This window comes from Ovis canadensis, chromosome 5, assembly GCF_042477335.2.
Source record: "Ovis canadensis isolate MfBH-ARS-UI-01 breed Bighorn chromosome 5, ARS-UI_OviCan_v2, whole genome shotgun sequence".
Classification (NCBI taxonomy): domain Eukaryota; kingdom Metazoa; phylum Chordata; class Mammalia; order Artiodactyla; family Bovidae; genus Ovis; species Ovis canadensis.
The window spans coordinates 106,275,933-106,295,730 of record NC_091249.1 but is presented as its reverse complement, the minus strand read 5'-3'; the positions used below and the strand labels follow the sequence as shown (position 1 = coordinate 106,295,730).

Genomic DNA, 19,798 nt, shown 5'->3' with positions numbered 1-19,798 from the left:
TGAGTATCCCCTGCCTTCCATTTCCCACACCCATTCCACCCAAAGGAGTTGAATTGTGACCTCACAATGTCAATGCTAGCAGACTGACTGCTTTCCAGTATTGTATGTTTGGTCATCCAGCCTCCCAGGAAATGTACCTGGTAGCAGTATTCATAATTCACATCTTCTAAAGCAATTTAAGGGAAGTCTAAGAGTTGCTTTTGAAAATTTTGCCAATATTTGGAACCAGTACCAGGTGAGGGGGCATTTACTCTGTTCAGTTCAATTCAGTTGCTCAGTCATGTCCGACTCTTTGCGACCCCATGAACCACAGCACGACAGGCCTCCCTGTCCATCACCAACCCCCAGAGTTTACCCAAACCCATGTTTATTGAGTCAGTGATGCCATCCAACCATCTCATCCTCTGTCGTCCACTTCTCCTCCTGCCCCCAATTCCTCCCAGCATCAGGGTCTTTTCAAATGAGTCAGCTTTTCGCATCAGGTGGCCAAAGTATTGGAGTTTCAGCTTCAGCATCAATCCTACCAATGAACACCCAGGGCTGATTTCCTTTAAGATGAACTGGTTGGATCTCCTTGCAGTCCAAGAAACTCTCAAGAGTCTTCTCCAATACCACAGTTCAAAAGCATCAATTCTTCATGCTCAGCTTTCTTTATAGTCCAACTCTCACATCCATACATGACCACTGGAAAAACTGTAGCCTTGACTAGATGGATCTTTGCTGGTAAAGTAATGTCTCTGTTTTTTAATATGCTGTCTAGGTTGGTCATAACTTTCCTTCCAAGGAGTAGGCATCTTTTAATTTCATGGCTGAAATCACCATCTGCAGTGATTTTGGAGCCCCCCAAAATAAAGTCAGCCACTGTTTCCCCATCTATTTCCCATGAAGCAATGGGTCCAGATGCCATGATCTTCGTTTTCTGAATGTTGAGCTTTAAGCCAACTTTTTCACTCTCCTGTTTCACTTTCATCAAGAGGCTTTTTAGTTCCTCTTCACTTTCTGCCATAAGGGTGGTGTCATCTGCATATCTGAGGTCATTGATATTTCTCCTGGCAGTCTTGATTCCAGCTTGTGCTTCTTCCAGCCCAGCGTTTCTCATGATGTACTCTGCATATAAGTTAAATAAGCAGGGTGACAATATACAGCCTTGACGTACTCCTTTTCCTATTTGGAACCAGTCTGCTGTTCCATGTCCAGTTCTCACTGTTGCTTCCTGATCTGCATACAGGTTTCTCAAGAGGCAGGTCAGGTGATCTGGTATTCCCATCTCTTTCAGAATTTTCCACAGTTTATTGTGATCCACACAGTCAAAGGCTTTGGCATAGTCAATAAAGCAGAAATAGATGTTTTTCTGGAACTCTCTTGCTTTTTCGATGATGCAGTGGATGTTGGCAGTTTAATCTCTGATTCCTCTGCCTTTTCTAAAACCAGCTTGAACATCTGGAAGTTCACAGTTCACGTATTGCTGAAGCCTGGCTTGGAGAATTTTGAGCATTACCTTACTAGCATGTGAGATGAGTGCAACTGTGCAGTAGTTTGAGCATTCTTTGGCATTGCTTTTCTTAGGGATTGGAATGAAAACTGACCTTTTCCAGTCCTCTGGCCACTGCTGAGTTTTCTAAATTTGCTGACATATTTAGTGCAGCACTTTCACAGCATTAGCTTTCAGGATTTGAAGGAGCTCAACTGGAATTCCATCACCTCCACTAGCTTTGTTCGTAGTGATGCTTCCTAAGGCCCACTTGACTTCACATTCCAGGATATCTTTACTCTGTAAGTTTGCTTTATTCAGGATTTTTAAAGACTAATTAATCCTGCTTCCATGTAAAACTGAGTTTTAGTTAATGTGCCAACAGAACATCTCACTGCTTTCTGAAATTGAGTAGGATTTAATCCTCATTCACCTCTCAGTATGGTGATAGATATGGAACAACCAAGCATTTGAGGCAGCTCACAAAAGTAAACACCTAATCACATATCTTGGCATGTATAAATCACAACCTTCCCTTTTCTCTTTGTAATGCTTCATTGATTCAGCAACTCACCAGACATTTATTGAGAATCTGTTGCACTGGTTCCTAATTTTTGGTCTCAAGGCCGTTTTACTTTCTTAAAAATTGTTGAAGATCCCCCCCAAAGCTTTCATTTATGTGGATTATTTCTATTGACATTTACCACTGATATTTAATTTAGAAATTAAAACTTAAAAGTTTTGAAAGTGTTTGTTAGTTTACTTGAAAATAATAAACTAGTTATATATGAACATAACATTTTATGAAAAATGACTACATTTTTCAAAACATAAAAAATAATGATAAGAAAAGCATTGTTTTACTGTGGATTTTGGCAAGTTTCTTTAATGTCTGGCTTAATACAACTTGATTTTCATATTTGCTTCCACAGTGAATCTTTTCTGGCATGATGCTTTGGTTGAAGTATATGGGGAAAAGATTTGGCCTAACATATTTGTAGCAATATTTTTACTACCACCTCAGATAACTGTATGTATTTTTTTTTAATACTACAGCAAAACTCAACAAGTGTGTCCTCTAAAAGGTTAGTTGCAATATGAATTCTGAGACTAGAGCTTGCACTGCAAATGAATCTTTTACCATGTAACATTTAGTAACTTAAGGTATTGTTCATTTGAAAAATATTGGCTCACTGAATTATACAGATCTTCAAATGATGATATCTGTATTATATGATATCAGAAATTATAGTTGTTGTTCATCTCCATTGATCTCATTGGAATTTTTTTAAATATTAGAAAACTGTCAATTTCATGATAGCAGTTACAAGGTTTCCCGAATTCTGAATTTTCTTGAATATTTGAATTTTATCATTGTCAATAAATACTGTCAGTCACTTTCCTTGAAATGACTGTCTGACTTAATATTTTTAGAAAATATCTACCAGATACTTGTCAGTTGTTCTTTTGAGTAAAAATGGTATTCTATGACAAGAGTGACTAGTCCATCCTATAGCTAAATCACTCAAGTGCTTTTCCTCTGTACAACCAGTTTGTTGGAATGTAGTAGAAGTGCTTTACGTGTACTTCCCATTAGATCACACAAAAGATTAAAAAGATGCATATTCAAGCATAAAGATTCAGTAAAATATGTTATTTTTACTACCCTATTAAGGACATCCCTAAGGTAGCCTCGCTTTTAAGAAAAGATACAAGTGCTAAGCAGTGAAGAATACAGTGAGCTGAAGAGGACTTTGGTACCACTACATTGATTGACACAAATGCACCAATTGTTTTGCTCACCAATGCTTTTGCACCATCATTGCAAATTTCAACACAGAAAAAAAAAAAAGAAAAATAGTACTTCAGTATCATTATGAAAATTGTTTGTTTCATGAACCCCTAAAAGGATCTCAAGGACCCACAGGGATCCACAGACCTCACTTTGAGAACTTTTGACCTACTATCTGTATAGAATGGTGCTCCCACCACCTCCCCCAAAACTTTGTACTGGGGTAACCTGCCTTCAGAACATTTATAATTAGATTGAAGCACATGAAATTGCCATTTTTGTAGGTCAAGATTTCTCAGTATTGGCTATTTCATATAGTTCAACCTATTGAATAAGATACATGTGTGTGTGTGAGGTATGTTTGTGTAAAGAATCATGTCATTAAAATAGTGTAGATCTAAGGGAATACAAAATGAGCACATAGCCAGCATAAGATGCAGAGAGTTACAGAGTTTCTTAATTGAAGAGAGACATGTGCTTAGAAATGTTATACAGGCTGAAGAGGCAGAACCCTTTCCAAGTAGGGTTTAATAGTATAAGCAAAAGTTTAGAAACTGATATAAATGAAAACACAATGCATTTATGATCTTTGTGAGGCCTGAAGCCCTGATTCGAAGGCAAAGAAAGAAGAAACAGTATTGCGGAAGCAACAGACAATTTGCAAGAGTTCTTTTATTACCATTTTGACAAGGTTAACTTTGATGCAAATAAAGCCATAGAAGATTATCTGTCCATCCATGAAACACACATGTATTAACTGATTACCATGTGTCACACACCGTATTAGGTACTAGAGGAGTCAAGGAACTCCTAGCTTAGCCATTGACTAGCTTTTTACTTTGATTGCATGGTAGTCAGGATCCTAAACAGCTGGTTGTAACACAGTGTTAGATATGTGTTTAATATGTTATCAAAATGCAGATGAATAATTAATTCAGCATAGGGGCAAGAGAAGAAAAATGGCCCGTAAGAGATGACTTGTGTGAGTAAATGAAAGGAGCTATAGGACTTGGCCCCATAGAAACAGAGGAAAGTATATCCTGAGCTAAGAAAACTGCCCTGGCAAAGACATAGAGATGCAGGGCAACTTGGTAGTGTCTAAAAATAGAGTGGCCCGTTATTGTGAAAAGGTTGGAAATATGGGAAGTGTGATTAGAAATAAGACCAGAAATGTCCATTAGATTCAGGTAGCAGCAGTAATCCTCACACCTTATGTTTTGGTAAGCCATTGGAGCCTTCTACTATGAGGCTGTCCTGGCAGATCACAGCATGGTCTCAGTTCAGTTCAGTCACTCAGTCGTGTCCAACTTATTGCGACCCCATGGACTGCAGCACGCCAGGCTTCCCTGTCCATCATCAACTCCCAGAGCTTACTCAAACTCATGTCTATTGAGTCGGTGATGCCATGCAACCATCTCATCCTCTGTCGTCCCCTTCTTCTCCCACCTTCAGTCTTTCCCAGCATCAAGGTCTTTTCTAATGAGTCTATTCTTCACATCAGGTGACCAAAGTATTGGAGTTTCAGCTTCGGCATCAGTCCTTCCAATGAATAGTCAGGACTGATCTCCTTCAGGATGGACTGGTTGGATCTCCTTGCAGTCCAAGGGCCTCTCAAGAGTCTTCTCCAACACCACAGTTCAGAAGCATCAATTCTTCAGTGGTTAGCTTTCTTTATAGTCCAGCTCTCCAGAGACTGGATAGACCCCATGTATGACTGGATAGACCTTTGTTGATAAAGTAATGTCTCTGCTTTTTAATATGCTGTCTAGGTTGATCATAGCTTTTTTCCAAGAAGCAAGCATCTTTTAATTTCATGGCTGCAGTCACCATCTGCAGTGATTTGGGAACCCATAAAAATAGTCTGTCACTGTTTCCATTGTTTCCCAGTCCATTTGCCATGAAGTGATGGGATAGGATGCTGTGATCTTAGTTTTCTGAATGTTGAGCTTTAAGCCAACTTTTTCACTCTCCTCTTTCACTTTCATCAAGAGGCTCTTTAGTTCTTCGCTTTCTGCCATAAGGGTGGAGTGTGGTTTAGAGGTGGAAATACTGCAGGCCTGGAAAACAATGAGAAGAGTAAGCCAGGGATACTGAGGACTAGAATCCCTGAAGAGCAAGAGACATGAAAAAAGAGCAAACAGTTTGGGGAACATTTGGAAGAAGAATTTTAAAAATATCTGAAGTGATTTTTTGTGGAAAAGACAAATGTTCATTCAATGCTCGCAGCCTGATCCACTAAAAGCAAGGTGATGGCATTAACAAGATGAGACATACTGGAGAACAGGGTCTTGGGAAAGAGAAGGAATTTGTCAGGGGACGTGTTGAGTTTCCTACTGGAAACTCTGGAGAAAGGTCAGGCCTAAAACATACATTTGAGAGCCATTAGTGATTGTGGAGGAGAAGGCAATGGCACCCCACTCTAGTACTCTTGCCTGGAGAATCCCATGGGCGGAAGAGCCTGGTAGGCTGCAGTCCATGGGGTCGATAAGAGTCGGGCACGACTGAGCGACTTCACTTTGACTTTTCACTTTCGTGTATTGGAGAAGGAAATGGCAACCCACTCCAGTGTTCTTGCCTAGAGAATCCCAGGCACAGGGAGCCTGGTGGGCTGTGTCGCACAGAATTGGACACGACTGAAGCGACTTAGCAGCAGCAGCAGCAGCAGTGATTGTGGAAGAAATGGGAACAGTGGAGAAAACGTGGAGTGTGAAAAGAGGAGAGTGCTTAGCACAGAATTCACATTCTGGCAGATGGGAGGAGAAGATGGGTCTGAAGTGGGAAGGAATGAAATAAGTAAGAAATCAGAAAGTTCCCCAGGAAAGAAGTGATGGGGCCTCGGTTCAAGAGACATTGGTGGACGCTGAGTGGAAGGGGCAGACATGACATGACATTTGCTAGAAGAAATGTTTGAAGACTTGAGTACTGAAGTTAAAGGGAAAGCAATGAGCTGTGTTTTGGTGCTTCTTTGAAGAGTTACAAAGCACCTAGTGGTTTAGAAAGTTAACAAGATTACCCTAAAGGGGGGCAGGTCTGGACCCCAGGAGTAGCTCAGCAACAATGTTTCTGTCCCAGGGTGGCATATGGCCACTGAGAACCTCCTCTACTAGGTCTTGCCAGAGCCCATTTCTGGAGAGCATGGTAACTGTAGCCTAGGTCTGAGATGGTGTTTGCACAAAGCAGCAGGGAACAGAACAGTCTAGGTCTCCCCGAGCAGAAACAAAGCGGCTTTTTAGGGGAACTGCATTTCTACAGCCTCCCTGTTCTCTTGATTACATTCTTGCCCTCACTTAAGAAACCCTTCATCCTTATTTCCAAACCCTTCATCCTTTTCCCATTTGACTTTGCAACCCAAATGACACACTTTCAGCTCATTCTTTACCTTCTCTTTTACTTCCAAAATCACTGCTAAAGATTGGCCAATTGTAGCTATTTAGCAATCAATCAATCAATTTTCTTTTAATTCTTTCTGTTCATTTACATCTAGGTATTCAAAGACATGGCAATATGTTTATCTCTGGGCTTCAAATTGTGAGCCAGGAAGCATGGTCCCTGTCCTCATAGAGCGTATGATCTAGTAATAGGAAAAGCAGACAATTAAACATTATGTGATAAATGCTGTGAAAAAAAAAAAAAGGATATGAAGAGCAGAATGCCCTTCCTGGCCAAAGAGATTTTAAAATTTTCTGAAGCATGAATGGTTAGATGGGCAAAGGTGAATAGTATGGAAAGAATTATTCCACATACATTTGAGGAACTGAAGATATTCCCTGTGACCAGAGGTAGGGTTTGAGAGAGGGAAGTGGTGAGAGAGGATCACTTTGAGGCTGCAGTCTAGTCTTAAATGTCATGTAAGCTTTGAACTGGGTGATCCAACCGGTCCATCCTAAAGGAAATCAGTGCTGAACAATCATTGGAAGGACTGATGCTGAAGCTGAAACTCCAATACTTTGGTGACCTGATGTGAAGAGCTGACTCATTTGAAAAGACCCTGATGCTGGGAAAGATTGGGGGCAGGAGGAGAAGGGGACGACAGAGGATGGGATGGTTGGATGGTATCACCAACTCAATGGACATGAGTTTGGGTGGACTCTGGGAATTGGTGATGGACAGGGAGGCCTGGCGTGCTGCGGTCCATGGGGTTGCAAAGAGGCAGACGTGACTGAGCAAATGAACTGAACTGAACTGAACTGAAGCTTTGTTAAGGAACCTGGATATCATCCTAAGAGTAATTAGAAGCCATGAAAGTTTGTTAAGGTGAGAGTGACGTGATGGTGTTTGTAATGTTTATAACTAACTGTTTTTACTTATTGAAAAAGTAGCATGTGCCACAGCGTAAAAGGGTCCTCGAAGGCAACCACTGTTGCCTCTTTTTTTGTTTTTAATTGAAATATAGTTGATTTTTAATGTGTTAGTTTCAGGTATCATGGCACAGTGATTCAGTTATACATTTATATATGTGTATGTATATATATATTCTTTTTCAGGTTCTTTCCCCTTATAGTTTATTACAAACTATTGAATAGAGTTCCCTATGCTATACAGTAGGTTGTTGTTGGTTATTTATTTTATCTACAGTATTGTGTACATGTTAATCCCCACTTCCTAATTTATTACGCTTCCCACCTCATTGTGAACATTTCTTAAGCAGTTTTTCAGAGAAGTTCTATATGTCTCTATATATACATGTATATTTTTTACACAAGTAAAAGCACCTTGTACAAACTGTTCTCTGCTTTTTCCTCTTGATAAGACAACATGGAGATTTTTCCATATGACCTATTTAAGATCCACCTTATTTGTTTTTCTTTTAACTATAGCCTAATATTCCAGGATATGTGTTTCCAGAAATTGTTTAATGAAAATTCAGTCAATGAATATTCGTGTTATCCTCCATTTTATGTATGTAAAAATTGCTACAGTTAGCATCCATGTTTATTTACCTGATTTACATACTCATTTTTCCCACATGCTCAAATTTAAAAATTTTTTCTTAATCTTACAGGTACAAAATGATAGCTAATTTTGATTTTCCTTTTCTCTCCAATGAGCAAAATTAAGCATCTTTTCAGATTTTTAAATCCCAGTTCCTATGCAAACTAGCCACTTATATATCCTTTGCTTTTATTTCTTTCAGATATTGATTTATGAGTTCTTTATTGACTAGCAATGTTAACTCTTTGCTATATGTATTGCAAATATTTTTCCAACTTTATGATTTATTTTATTTGATAAGTTTTTCTTGAGAGGATTTTTTAAAATTTATGCAATCATATTTCTATTCATTTACTTCATGAATTTTTATTTTGAAAGAAACTTCTGTCTGTAACATGGAGAATGGATTGGATTAGTGTAAGATAAAACCATTAAGCGACTGTTAGAATAATTCTATAGAGAAATGATGGTGGCCTGAATTAGGACAGTGGCAATGAGAATATATGGAAATAAACAAAGTTTGTTAAAAAAAAAAAGGAGGCACATCATCCATATTTGGAGATTAGTTGAACATGAGAGAGGGAAGAGAGATGTTTCCAGGATGACACATAGGTTTCAAAGCTTGGGCAACTGAGTAGATGCTTCACTAAGATGAACAGCACCTGGGAAAAAATTACATTTGGGTTCATCAAGAAAGTAGATGCCAAATTGAATTTGCAACACCTTAAGTTTGAGATGCGTATGGAATGTCTGTGGATAGATGGATGTTCCATGGATAGATGGATGCTCCATATGTAGATGGATGCATGGGTCTGAAACTCAGTAAAAAGACACATTTGAATCATCAGCAAATGCTAGCTGAGCCATGGGCATGGATGAGACTGCCCAGTATGTAGCAGGAAAGACAAGACGTGATGCCAAAGTATATACCACAGACTGAGAACTGGGAGGAAAACTGGCAGAGGATGATGTCTTTGAAGTGAAGGAATGAAAATATATTTTTTAGGGATTAAGTGAATGTTGGCAGGTATGAGGCTACATGTATACAAACTACTAACCTGAAGCATGATAAAGTGTACTCGGATTATTAAACAGAGGCAACTACAGGCAGTTACAGAGCAAAACAAAATCATAGGAAAGCAGTCTTATGTGTTAATATGGCAACAGATGTGAATAATTTATAAGAAAATGCTGTTTAGTAATACCTTTGAACTATTTACTTTTATTTATATCTGCCCTGTTTAGGTTGTGTAGAACTTTAGTTTATGGGTGCCCATTCTCTTTTTTTTTTAGTCCTTGCTTTCTCATCCCATCAATCTACCTACATTACTTTTTTGTGTGTATGGTTAACCTTTCCCAAGTCAACTGGCTGAGTCTACTCTCTTTCACAGATAAATATTTATGCGAAACAGCTCAGACAAGAATTTTGTCTCACACTTCTCAAGGATTACAGCCTCCTTCCTAATACATAATACAGTCAATAGCATGATGGAAATATTATGTTATCTTAAAACTAAATTGTGCTATTGTCAAATATTCTACTCAGTATTATTTTAAGATGAAATAGAAAAAATGGATCATAATTAAAACAAAGCTATAATGTCTTACTTAACTTGAAAGTGGAAGCTTGGATTTTTAGTGTTTTGATTTTATACTAAAAATACTTACTGAATTCTTACTGTTGGTTTCCTTTGCAAAATTGCCTGCTGAAACTCCTTTACACAGATGAGTGCCAAATCATACCAGCTTAATGCTGCTGAGTTCTCTTACTGTAATTGAAATCACGTTAAAGGCAGATATAGTACCAATGTAAACTACAAACACACCTTCATTCAAGGAGAGAGGCTGCAGTAAGCAGAAAAGACCAAATTAACTGTCTTTCCTCTTCTATACTGCATTTCTGTAAACAAGATATGTACTGATGTTGAATGTATCCTGATTTCACAAATTCATAATTTGAAATCAGAGACCTCCAGAACTATCTTGGAAAGACTTTTAAACCTGAACAACCCCCTGCTGTTATAAAGCCTGACAGTGCTTCTGAAGTGTAGCAAGGAGGTTTTTATATAAGACTGTTCTTACTAGAACCTGTTTTATATAAGAACATACTTAAAAAGCTAATTTCTTTTCTCCTTTTTGCACTGCAATCCACAAAGTGTGACTAATAATAGATTTAAATTTGCTAAGTGCATTCACTCCTTTGTGCCATCATAAAGAGAATCTATTACTGTAAAATTGAGGCTTAGTTCCAAATTGCGCCATTATGAAGTTTTCTTCCAGCAATGTTTTGTCTCTAATACACTTCCCTCATTGTAATTCTATTGCAAACCTGATGTCTAGCATCAAGTCTCACAATAATTATTTTAAATTGCTACTAGGAACAGTAGTCCTGGTGGGATATATTACTACCATTCTAACAAGATGAATTTCAATGCACTTGTAACCATATTATAGTATATTATGAAAGAAAGAAAATCTTTTGAGTTTTATATCTCTGGACATGGATGTAACACACACAAAAATAATTTTTATAAACTTCAAAACACTTTATATTTAACTTTTATTTAAACTAATTATAAGTCATAAGAACAAATTAGGATATTTCACTACATGGCCCATTAATACCACTCTGAGTGATTTGAATAAATATGTGTAAATATAAATATAATAGTAATGCTAGTTAAAATAAAATTATGCATGAAAATATATTTATATGCTACATTAAAAAAATAATTTACATTAGATTACCATCAAAGAAAGGCACCTGAAAACTGTTAAAAAATGAAACTGACATAAAATTTTATTCTTAATCTTTCCAAGATTTAGGAGTCATTTAAATAAACAAACTACCCCCAAACTTATGTTTAAAATAGTTTATTATATAACAGAAACTTTGAAAACATCATGTCATCAGTTTAAGTCACTAGTTTGCTGATCTATCCATAGATTGGCATACTACCTGAAATCAACATAGAAAACCCTAGAAAACATTTTAGTCACCCTGAAACTCAGGTGATGGTTTAACAGTGGTGTTATAAAATACGGTGTGTGTTTCATGACTGATTTTTACATTCTTACTGGAGGCATTCTAAAATTCACCATACTGATAAGCCTAGAGGCTTACAAATAATTAATTGAGAAGATAATCACTTCAGAGTCACTAAAAGTATAAATCTTGAATTTGGAGCCTAACAAAATTATTGTGAGGAAATAGTAAAGTCAAGCTTCTGCTATAGATAAGATGATTATAAAATGATGGTCTGAGATCAAAAGCTAGTTCCATCTTAATAATTTACATAAGTCGGCACATAAAATTTAGAAGAAACTCCAACTATCAGTTCTGAATCTGCAGGAATTCCTTTTTAAAACTGTTCACATATACGCCAAATGAAAATCACTTAGCTTTTAGCTACCTAACGAAATTTAAAGTTACTCCCTAGGGTTGACCAACTGGGAAAAGTAAATCTGCTTACTTAACAAAAAAGGGGCAGTTGAATTTACATTAACAATTTAGCATTTTACTTTAAATAATAATGGAATGAACACACTGTATTACACACCAGCCCACATGGAGCTACTGAGTATTGAGAGGTTACACCAAAATGGATGCAGAGGCTCCCCGATATTCAATAGCATCCTGTAGCATTTCCAGTATAAAGTAAAATCTAGAAGTACTTCGGTGTGTCTGAGCATTACCTTTAGAAACCTAAGACAGGTATATTCTCACTATTTGGTTACCTTGAAAGTTTTTTAATTGTTTTGTAGCTTAGTTGCTAAACCTGCAATCACTTACATTGATTGGGAAACACTGGTGTTTATCAATAGATGTGTTCTTATCTTTGCATTTATTCCTCTATTTATATTTACTCCTTTGTATATAAGCTTGCATGCTGTGCTAAGTCACTTCAGTCATGTCCGACTCTTTAGGACCCCGTGGACTGTAGCCCCCCGGGCTCCACTATCCATGGGATTCTCCAGGTAAGAATACTGGAGTAAGTTGCCATTTCCTTCTCCCATATATAAGCTTACATTATTTAAAATATGCTATAATGTTACAAGGGCTTCCCTTGTGGCTCAGCTGGTGAAGTATCTGCCTGCAATGCAGGAGACTTGGGTTCGATCCCTGAGTTGGGAAGATCCCCTGGAGAAGGGAAAGGCTACCCACTCAAGTATTCTGGCCTGGAAAATTCCATGGACTGTATTCAGTCCATGGGGTCTCAAAGAGTCAGACACAGCTGAGCGACTTTCATGCCTCATACCCATGGCAAAAATGTCCATTATTTACAGTGTTTTTGGTCATTGATCTATTCCCCAAATGGTGTTGTTATATTGCCAAATGACTCCATAGAGGTTTCACTCCACACTTTAAGGTTCGGGGAAAAAATAAGTCCAAGTTAATAGAAACATTATTAGAAACAGAAGGTGTCTTGGCTCTCAATTTGGTTAATTAAAAAAAAAAAGAAAGCACAAGCCTTTTACAATTTTCCAGCAATATCTTGCCCTTCCCTTTTGAATTAAAAAGGTTTTTTGTGAGATCCTGATAGAACCAGTTGTCCAGAGAGCATATTAAATTATTAGATTTCCAAGAGCATGACTGAAAAAAATATGCTGATCCTTTCAAAAGGCTTATCAATGCCTTTTGAAATCAGTACTGATTTTAAAAGGATGATAAGGAAAGCTGTTATTTTGAATATCATACATATGTTTCCCATTCCTCTACATTTCTGACAATAAAATTTTCAATTTTATTGAAATTTTACTAATTTTATCAATTTTATTAACTTTCAATTAACTCCTGCATATTAATTTCCTGACGGAAATTATTCCTCCAGCCTCTAGATGAAATTGATTTCAGGGAGTTGTGTAATATGTTGAAGCTCTTAAGAAGAACCGTACAGCAACTAGACAAAATCCAAAAATCTTAAAGGACAAAGAATATTACATCTTCCAGATTTTCCGAATTTGCATGATCATACTGTCCTGGGTCACTTATAGTATAGATTCCCAGGGCCTTTCTCCAGCAATTTTGTTTGCCTAAACCTGGGATAGGGATGAAGAATCTTTAAATATAGCCTGTATTTGAGGGAATTGAGAGTTAAAAAAAAAATTCAAGGATTTGGGGCAAGACTAAATTGCTTTTGAGAACTCAGTGAGTTGATGACTCAGAAATCTAAAGGGAACACAGTTCTCTTTCATCTTGTATCTGTTTGTGTGTGTGTGATCAGGGTATTTTGGTTCAAAACAGGTTTCCTTTTTAAAAGACAGGTTAGCTAAGCATAGCAAGTGTCTGAAGTGATGTGTTTGATTGACAGTGAATAAAAATAGTTATTTTACATTGCCTAGAAGCACATAGTGAGGAGAGCATAAACCTTGAAAGGACCCCAAGATTTCTAGTCTAAGAAGAACTACACCCAACATCTCTTAGAGAGAAGGTTTATTTATATGTCAGATATCTCAAGGAAAGGCACTTCTTTAACTGCCCCTGTTAATCTCTCCCAGTGCTTAGTAGAGAAATATTATAATTAGCATACATTTCCTTTTGCTGTCCCTTTCTTTTCATTTATTAGAAACCAAACACAGCATCTCAAACTTATTTGAGTATTCTGCTAATTCATAAAGCAACCACATTGAACAATAATTATATGAATGCATATAGATATCCATCATTATTACAAAGATATAAATGTTAACTTCTTAAATCAAACACAAGCTGAAGATGTACAGTAGAGATTCATACCTTTTTTTGGAAACAAGAATTCCTTTCACATTCTAAGATAAGCTCTCTGCCCCTCAAAACTTGCAACATATCCATACACCCTCCCCCAAATATGCATGTGCTTTCAAGAGGTTCATGGACCTGGAAGCTGCCTAGGTTAATAAACTCTTAATGTGGTAGGAAGAAACCATCCCTGAAATACTAAGGGTTTAGTACATTTCTCATACATTGAAGAAGGCAAATTATCGTCAAAGCTCAAATAGAATAAAGCTCTAATTCATTAATATTGTTTTAAAAATCCGAAGATGAAAATTGAGCTATATTGACCATGTAATTATACTATAAATCTGTGTAGCATGAAAGTGAGTGCCATATTTCACCTGAGAATAAGCACTGAACAATTTTAATTTTTTTTCTAGTTTTTAACAAGGCTGAGCAATGAATCTATATTTTCTAATAATCTTGTGTAGATTATTCTTGATTATTCCTAACCACTATAGGAGTTAGAGATAAGACCAGCCCATTGAATTCATAAGGTGGTTCTTTGAAGAATTCTAATAGCCAGAGATGTAATCATGGATGTGAACAGGAGGGAAGAGGATGGTATTGAAATGAAAAGCTTGTATTGGCCCATTTCCAGGGAATATGCACATTACACCCTGAGTTTGCTACTGAATCTGCCATTTCCTTCTTGGCTCACATAGGTATGAAGACCTATTTCCAAAACAGCTCATCATGTTACAACGCAACACCAATAGTTCTTGACTTAATCCTTTACTAAGAGAATCAAATCCAAGGCAAATTACCCAAGGGGAGGAAAATCTTTTACAGGCATACTTTAACTCAGAAAACTGCCATATTTTTGAAGCTTACCATTAAATCCATTTTAGTCGGACACAACTGAAGCGACTTAGCAGTAGCAGCAGCTTATGATCACTTCAGTCATGAGAAAAACACACAACTTTAAAACACCTTATGAATAATCATTTTATAAAATGGAAAAGTGTCTACTATCCTGTCCCTCCTCCACCATCATGAGTTTTTTCCCTTCTGTGGTTTTCTCACAACACCATTTCCCCACTGACAGGATTCCGTTGGGTTGCACTGTGAAGCCTCCACCTTCCACAAGTGCATCAAGCTGCCTTCTCTCCCTGCTGTTTAAGCATTCCAACCTTGGCTAGAATTTTCCTTGTGTGTAACCTCTGTAGATCCTCTTCCTGAGTGGTATCCAGGACATGTGTTAGGTGTTCTTATAAAGCTTCTCCTTACCACATATTAAATAGAATTGCCATAATGATAGAAGCTCAACAAGAAAAATCCAGGCCTGCCCACTGCCATGAACCTTTTTCTCCCTCCCTATTTACCACTCCTAGGGGGTATGAACTCTTATATTCTCCTATTCCCCTCCAATCAAATGCTATTGTCATGAATAAATATTTATCAATTCCTACTACCAATTCAGAGAGATGCCAGACGTGGTCTGGTCTGTGTACCATTTAGTTAGAAAGTTAGAGCATGCAAAAAAGTGGTTAATAGCAGTGTGAGATTGCATAGAACTAAGTGATACATGACACCCTCTAATTTATCTGTTCAACAAACCCAAATTTCCATACATTTATGTTGCTTTAAAAGAGATACATCTGTAATCCTTGCCTCACAGTGGCTTTTCAGTAAGCCTGTGTCTTCTGGCATAATGAAAAATAATGTGATAATACAGTGACATGTTGCTGTGACTCCGGGCTATTTCCATACAGGCAGAGCAGTCTCATGGGTCCCGTGGTGGAATGAGATACAGGAGACAGAGATGCTAATCTGAGAAATGTCCCTGATATTGTATGTGACCTCAAAACAAGTGACTCAACCTCTCAGTTTAAGTTCTGTCATCTGTAAAGTAAGCTTAATTAAACTTGCCATCATAGAGACATTATGAAGTCTAGCTAATTAAAGCCCATTAAATGTTTTGAAGATATAAAGTGCTTGCTTCACAGTCATAAACAATAAGCCAAAAGTAGGGTGTCCTTTTATTAAAATACTAATTTTTGTACAGTCATCACACACAATGATACTGATGCCCTCCAGAGCCTAGTTGTAGGGGTAGGTTTGCCCTGATTGACTCTTCCTCTCTCATTCGGTTAGTGACTAGTTGTACTTAAGACAGCTGTGTAAAATGAGGTATCCGCCTGTGACTATCAAACCCAGTAAAACTAAGTGGCTACTCTGGAATTGAACCAGTGATCTAGGTCTCATTGGCACCATCAGCTAGTCAACTGAGCTAATTGGATTCCACATTGATAATAATGTACCAGTACATGGTTTGACTTATTTTTTTTCCCAAAGCTTTCCATAGATTGAATTTCAATAACCGTAAAAAATTAGTATGAGTAATTAGAGGCAAAGACAATAAACTGGACTTTATTAGATGTCACTAACATCCAAGGGATTAACTCTTGCTGTCCCTGGCAGGCCTGAGTCCTTAGCAGGCTCATGACTGCCCCCAAGAAAGTGAGGTTTCCAGATGACGAGACTAATAAAGCCAAGACCCTCCTGATGAGGTGAGGAAGGGTCCTTGTACATCTCTTGCTTGCCAAGAGTCTACTGGCAAGGATTAGAAATTGTTCGAGTGTGTGTGTGTCCTTTGGAGGCTAATAAAGTGACAATGAAGATGCATTGTGCTACAGAAAACAGTTCTAAGTACTAAATAAAAAATGCCTCGACACTGAGCTCATAACTTTGCCTCTTGGGATTGATTATATCTTTCGGCAGAGAACATGAGGCAAGCCTTAATGAGGAACTGATATTAGGTGAGACCGTTTCTGTAATTCTTAGTTCTTTGAACTTTCAGGCAAGGTTAATGTACATGCTATTTCATGGAATAAAACAAAAATATGTGATGTTGAAATATTCCCTTTCGAGAAATACGAGAGTAATAGAATCCTGCAGTGCTAACAAAGTAGCATGTAAATCTTAGGGTGTATACTTCAGATTTCAAGTGGAATGAATGGCCTATTTGGCCCAAAGTAGGTAAACTTAAATTCTGCAAATCTGAAATACTGGAAATTAGCTCTGTGATGTATTAACTCAAATAATAATGTTCGTGATATAAAAAAAAGATGGAAATTAAACATCTAGTTGTGAATACTGCGTCTGCACAATGTGCTGCGTGTGCCGCATGTGTGAGAATTTCTTCTCAGTTCTTTTTTTAATCTTTTATTCATAGCATTGCAGGTGATGAAAAATTTATGCCTTGAGTCTGGCATTGAAATTAAATGCAAAATGAAAACAGAAGCAGTTTATACTGACAGCTTAAATATCTTTATCTAGCATACGGTTGCACTATAAAAATCACTGGGTGACTTTTTAAATCTCCCGCATGTAAAAACCCAAAAGTTGTACAATAATGAATAAAGTTACATATCTAAGATATCAACAGAAAAGTTGTATTTTATTAGCACTCTTTGTTAATTTCATTTCGCTCTATTTTGCTGTTTCTGTTTAAGTGGCTCAGATGAACATGAGCTTTTGAAAATACAGCACAACTTAGTCGTTGATATTAATTCCTTGGAGTGGCAGAAAACAATTGATTTTTGCAGTGTATTTAATGAGTGTGATTTCTCTGGTAGGTTTATGTCTTAAGCCGAATAGAAAACATTAATCTGTACCTAAGATAGTTATGCTGTGGTAAGGTTAATTATTCAGGTGAATCAATTTGCTCATCCCTGTATTACTATGACTGATGTTTTGGAAGAATGGCAATAATTGCAATAATATCCATAGTTCTTGGTTATGTGAATTTGCAAACGTCTTTCCTTACTTAGAGTAGTTGCAGGTAATTCTGTACATGTTGTTTTATTAGTCACAATTCTACTCACAAAATGAGCTTCCCTGTAAATGGTTCCTATTTTCTGGGGATGTCGAGTCTTTTGTCCTAGACATATCTGTATATACTATGCTGCATTGAAGTGTTCTCTGTGGCTTTTGTTGGTGAACTCATGTTGAATCTCAAACAGTTAGCTTATAATGTAAATTAATTGAAGAAAATAAATGCCTCTTAATTTTGTGAATAATGCACAGAGGTTTAAAATATATTCAATCTAGTTACATTTTATAAATCATATATATTTATAAGAATTTAAAAAATAAGATTAGGGTTACTTAGCATTTAAATAAGTAAAGTACAAAATTTAGAACTGTCTACAGTTACATCAGGCACCAATACTAAACAACCATTTAGATTTCCATATTTAGAAGACTTCAGCACACAGCTTAAAATATTTTGCACTCAGCCCCTGATTTGTAGCTTTTTCCTTGATGTTTTATGTAAACATACTGTGTATAATTAAGCAGATAATTTTATACAATATTAATTGTGCTGAGTGCAGTGAAAGTTGTTTAATTCAGTAATTCATGTCCATTTTAATAATTTTAATGGCATAAGATTACCAAATCAACTTCAAATATCTCTGGCCTTTGTCTTACATTATATGAAGAGTTCAGATAGTTATAGCATCTCATATTATGCAGAATATATTTATCACATCTTGTTACTAATAAAAAGAGTCTTGAATTACCCATATCGAAAAACATCTTCAATGCACTTTTCAATCCAACATTAAAGATACTTAAAGAAAGATACCCCAAAGCTTTGACAGATCAGATATTAGATTTTAAAGTATGTTAATACCTGTTTTAAGAATATGAATGGCCGAGCTGGCCTGTGTCTTTGGAAAACAGTTGATGAGACCTATTGCTTTTTTTCTCTTTGCAGGTAGCCTATACCCCCAAAAAAGTGGGTTTAATTAATTTCCTCCCCTTTCATGTAGCAAAATTAATTCTAGGTGTTTATTATGGGAAATGAGTGACTATACTAACTTTTACGTGTGAAGATAACGTCTGAAGGCACTCTCCAAATCAACAAACTACAGGCTCACATTTCTTTCTTATTTCTTTCATCATGTACAGATTTAATATCATCAGGAATAAATCTAAATTGTTTGCTTCTTTCCTCCTAATTCTTGAAGCAGTGTAAAAGCCTGGAGAGGTTTGAAGTGACAGGATTACAAGCAGTCTTTTGCATACATGGCCTTTAGGGATAAGCGGCTACCTTGCATCTAATAAACAAGAAAGTGAATTCGTTGAATAATGAATTAAGTGGCATAAGTTGTGATAACAAGGAGCAAATGTAACTTCAGACGAATGGTATTTGCTTTGTGTGGGGTTATCTGAGAGGGCTGATGCTCCGCCAAGGGAGACTGGAAAAAGGCTCATTATATTAAGATGTTCTTTTACAGAACACAGTCTAAAATGATCTTGCAGTTTTTTCTCCCATTTGCCGGACTCCTTTGTGTGCTTCTATCAAATCAACCACCTCCACCAGGGGGATAACTAGGATCCTTTCAGTGTTGTTTAAAATGAAAATTCCTAGTGAGTTTTAGATGGGTCACCCAACAATTAAATAGAGATGTCTAATTGGTTCATCCAGATTAGGGTCAGCAGCTGGTTACAGAATAAAAGGTTGTGGTGCCCCATTGCATAGTTCTGAACCAAATTAAATTATTAATCTACTCTTTGCTTCAGTGTAGCTTCACGGGGATTCCTAACCTGCCATGCTGAATAAAACAGAACGACTGCTTTACATTTTCATTATGGAAAATTATATTTTAAATTGCAAATGCTCTCCTATTTAACTTGCATTGCGTATCTCGTTGGATATGTGGAGAAGGCTTCAACAGTCAGTGCTTATAAGTTGTTTTGTTAATTTCTAGTTGTAGCTGGAAACTATGAAGACAACTAAAAAAAAGATGATTTGCATGTGGTACCAACTTTCCAGCCAGAACCAACTGGGCCATGAAAAGCAAAATTGAGACTTAGGGGGCCATTATCTTTGACT

The 19,798-nt window shown here is 36.9% G+C and overlaps 1 protein-coding gene across 2 annotated transcripts in view; it reads left to right on the top strand.

Moving 5' to 3' along the window:
* Positions 1-19,798, top strand: part of KIAA0825 (KIAA0825 ortholog) — a 429,746-nt gene that overhangs the window by 306,563 nt on the left and 103,385 nt on the right. The window lies entirely within an intron of this gene.